The 4640-nt window shown below is 39.7% G+C and overlaps 1 non-coding gene across 1 annotated transcript; it reads right to left on the bottom strand.

Moving 5' to 3' along the window:
* Positions 1 to 285: 285 nt before the first annotated feature.
* Positions 286 to 393, bottom strand: LOC148564465 (small nucleolar RNA R71). Its single transcript, XR_015884039.1, has one exon. It is a non-coding gene; the product is annotated as a small nucleolar RNA R71 (small nucleolar RNA).
* Positions 394 to 4640: the final 4247 nt, after the last annotated feature.

The following is a 4640-nucleotide window of genomic DNA, read 5'->3' as shown; positions in this document are numbered from 1 at the left end:
TTTTGAGCTTAAGCCTCAATTAGTTTCTCTGATGCAACAAAACTGCAAGTTTCATGGACTTTCATCTGAAGATCCTTTTCAGTTCTTAACTAAATTCTTGCAGATATGTGATACTGTTAAGACTAATAGAGTAGATCCTGAAGTCTACAGGCTCATGCTTTTCCCGTTTGCTGTAAGAGACAGAGCTAGAGTGTGGTTGGATTCTCAACCCAAAGATAGCCTGAACTCTTGGGATAAGCTGGTCAGGCTTTCTTAGCCAAGTTCTTTCCTCCTCAAAAGCTGAGTAAGCTTAGAGTGGATGTTCAAACCTTCAGACAAAAAGAAGGTGAATCCCTCTATGAAGCTTGGGAGAGATACAAGAAACTGACCAAAAAGTGTCCTTCTGACATGCTTTCAGAATGGACCATCCTAGATATATTCTATGATGGTCTGTCTGAATTAGCTAAGATGTCATTGGATACTTCTGCAGGTGGATCCATTCACCTAAAGAAAACGCCTGCAGAAGCTCAAGAACTCATTGACATGGTTGCTAATAACCAGTTCATGTACACTTCTGAAAGGAATCCTGTGAGTAATGGGACGCCTCAGAAGAAAGGAGTTCTTGAAATTGATACTCTGAATGCCATATTGGCTTAGAATAAAATATTGACTCAGCAAGTCAATATCATTTCTCAGAGTCTGAATGGAATGCAAGCTGCATCCAACAGTACTCAAGAGGCATCTTCTGAAGAAGAAGCTTATGATCCTGAGAACCCTGCAATAGCAGAGGTAAATTCTATGGGTGAACCTTACGGAAACACCTATAACCCCTCATGGAGAAATCACCCAAATATCTCATGGAAGGATCAACAAAAGCCTCAACAAGGCTTTAATAATGGTGGAAGAAACAGGTTTAGCAATAGCAAGCCTTTTCCATCATCCACTCAGCAACAGACAGAGAATTCTGAGCAGAATCTATCTAGCGTAGCAAATTTAGTCTCTGATTTATCTAAGGTCACTGTGAGTTTCATGAATGAAACAAGGTCCTCCATTAGAAATTTAGAAGCACAAGTGGGCCAGCTGAGTAAAAGAATCACTGAAACCCCTCCTAATACTCTCCCAAGCAATACAGAAGAGAATCCAAAAGGAGAGTGCAAGGCCATTGAATTAATTACCATGGCCGAACCTGTAAGGGAGATTGAAGACGTGAATCCCAGTGAGGAAGACCTCCTAGGACATCCAGTGATCAATAAGGAGTTTTTCTCTGAGGAACCAAAGGAATCTGAGGATCATCTAGAGACCATAGAGATTCCATTAAACCTCCTTATGCCCTTCATAAGCTCTGATGAGTATTCCTCTTCTGAAGAGAATGAGGATATTACTGAAGAGCAAGTTACCAAGTTCCTTGGTGCAATCATGAAGCTGAAATCACAATTTATTTGGTAGTGAGACTTGGGGATATGAACCTCCCCTGTTCACCAATGAACTAAATGCATTGGATCAACTGAGACTGCCCCAGAAGAAACACGATCCTGGAAAGTTCCTAATACCTTGTACCATAGGCACCATGACCTTTGAGAAGGCTCTATGTGACCTTGGGTTAGGAATAAACCTCATGCCACTCTCTGTAACGGATAAACTAGGAATCTTTGAGGTACAAGCTGCTAAAATCTCATTAGAGATGGCAGACAATTCCAGAAAATAGGCTTATGGACAAGTAGAGGACATATTAGTAAAGGTTGAAGGCCTTTCCATCCCTGTTGATTTCATAATCCTAGATACTGGGAAGGATGAGAATGAATCCATCATCCTTGGAAGACCCTTCCTAGACACAGCAAGAGCTGTGATTGATGTTGACAGAGGTGAATTAGTCCTTCAATTGAATGAGGACTCCCTTGTGTTTAAAACTCAAGGTCACCTTTCTGTAAACATGGAAAAGAGGCACAGTAAGCTTCTCTCAAAACAGAGTCAACCAGAGCCCCCACAGTCAAACTCTAAGTTTGGTGTTGGGAGGCCTCAGCCAAACTCTAAGTTTGGTGTTGAACTCCCATATCCAAACTCTACGTCTGGTGTTGGGAAGTCTATAAAATTGACCTGATCACCTGTGTGGCTCCATGAGAGCCCACTGTCAAGCTATTGACATTAAAGAAGCGCTTGTTGGGAGGCAACCCAATTTTTATTTATCTAATTTTATTTTTATTGTTCTTTCATGTTTTATTAGGTTTATGATCATGTGGAGTCACAAAATAAATAGAAAAATCAAAAACAGAATCAAAAACAGCAGAAGAAAAATCACACCCTGGAGGAAGGGCTTACTGGCGTTTAAACGCCAGTAAGGAGCATCTGGCTGGCGTTCAACGCCAGAACAGAGCATAGATCTGGCGTTGAACGCCCAAAACAAGTAGCATCCTGGCGTTCAAACGCCAGGAATGCACACTGAGGAAAGCTGGCGCTGAACGCCAGAAACAAGCATAGAACTGGCGTTCAACATCAGAAACATGCTACATCTGGGCGTTGAATGCCCAGAACAAGCATCAGTTCGGCGTTTAAATGCCAGAATTGCATTCAAAGGTGTTTTACATGCCTAATTGGTGCAGGGATGTAAATCCTTGACACCTCAGGATCTGTGGACCCCACAGGATCCCCACATACCTCCACTCACCTTACCTCCTCATAATCCTATATCACTCTTTCCCAAGAACCCTTCACCACTCACATGCATTACTCCCCTAAAACCATTATACAACCCACCTACACCCACCCACTCAAACTCAAACCATCAACTCACCTCCATATCTTCTTCTTCTTCTACTATTCTTTCTTCTTTTGTTCGAGGGCAAGCAATATTCTAAGTTTGGTGTGGTAAAAGCATAGCTTTTTTGTTTTTCCATAACCATTGATGGCACCTAAGGCCAGAGAAACCTCTAGAAAGAGAAAAGAGAAGAAAAAAGCTTCCACCTCCAAGTCATAGGAGATGGAGAGATTCATCTCAAGGGTCTATAGCTTAGTGGTAGAACATTTGACTGCAAATCAAGAGATCCCTGAGATACCTCAGGGGACACATTTTCCTCCACACAATTATTGGGAGCAATTAAGGATGGAACATCAAGAGCACTCAATCATCCTCCATGAAATTAGAGAAGATCAAAAAGCTATGAGGGAGGAGCAACAAAGACAAGGAAGAGACATAGAAGAGCTTAAGGACATCATTGGTTCCTCAAGGAGAAAACGCCACCATCACTAAGGTGGACTCATTCCTTGTTCTTAAACTTTCTATTTTTTGTTTTCTTATGTCAAATATTTATCTATGTTTGTGTCTTTATTACATGATCATTAGTGTCTAAGTGTCTATGCCTTAAAGTAGTGAATATGAATCCATCACCTCTCTTAAATGGAAAAATGTTTTAATTACAAAAGAACAAGAAGTACATGAGTTTCGAATTTATCCTTGAACTTAGTTTAATTATTTTGATGTGGAGACAATACTTTTTGTTTTCTGAATGAATGCTTGAACAGTGCATATGTCTTTTGAAGTTGATGTTTTAGAATGTTAAATATGTTGGCTCTTGAAAGAATGATGAACAGGAGACATGTTATTTGATAATTTGAAAAATCATAAAAATGATTCTTGAAGCAAGAAAAAGCAGTGAATACAAAAGCTTGTAGAAAAAAAAGAAAGAAAAAAAATGGCGAAAAAAAATAATAAAGAGAAAAAGCAAGCAGAAAAAGCCAAAAGCTCTTAAAACCAAAAGGCAAGAGCAAAAAGCCAATAACCCTTAAAACCAAAAGGTAAGGGTAAATAAAAAGGATCCCAAGGCATTGAGCATCAGTGGATAGAAGGGCCTAAAGGAATAAAATCCTGGCCTAAGCGGCTAAACCAAGCTGTCCCTAACCATGTGCTTGTGGCGTGAAGGTGTCAAGTGAAAACTTGAGACTGAGCAGTTAAAGTCAAGGTCCAAAGCAAAAGAAGAGGGTGCTTAAGAACTCTGGACACCTCTAATTGGGGACTTTAGCAAAGCTGAGTCATAATCTGAAAAGGTTCACCCAATTATGTGTCTGTGGCATTTATGTATCCGGTGGTAATACTGGAAAACAAAGTGCTTAGGGCCACGGCCAAGACTCATAAAGTAGTTGTGTTCAAGAATCAACATAATGAACTAGGAGAATCAATAACACTATCTGAATTCTGAGTTCCTATAGATGCCAATCATTCTGAACTTCAAAGGATAAAGTGAGATGCCAAAACTATTCAAGAGGCAAAGAGCTACAAGTCCCGCTCATCTGATTGGAGCTATGTTTCATTGATATTTTGGAATTTATAGTATATTCTCTTCATTTTATCCTATTTGATTTTTAGTTGCTTGGTGACAAGCAACAATTTAAGTTTGGTGTTGTGATGAGCGGATAATTTATACGCTTTTTGGCATTGTTTTTAGTATGTTTTTAGTAGGATCTAGTTACTTTTAGGGATGTTTTTATTAGTTTTTATGTTAAATTCACATTTCTGGACTTTACTATGAGTTTGTGTGTTTTTCTGTGATTTCAGGTATTTTCTGGCTGAAATTGAGGGACTTGAGCAAAAATCAGATTCAGAGGTAGAAGAAGGACTGCTGATGCTGTTGGATTCTGACCTCCTTGCACTCAAAGTGGATTTTCTGGAG

Source organism: Arachis ipaensis, chromosome B5 (assembly GCF_059453495.1).
Source record: "Arachis ipaensis isolate K30076 ecotype BB chromosome B5, ASM5945349v1, whole genome shotgun sequence".
Lineage (NCBI taxonomy): Eukaryota > Viridiplantae > Streptophyta > Magnoliopsida > Fabales > Fabaceae > Arachis > Arachis ipaensis.
Note: the sequence above shows the minus strand (reverse complement) of the source record. Positions and strands in the feature narration are given on the sequence as shown.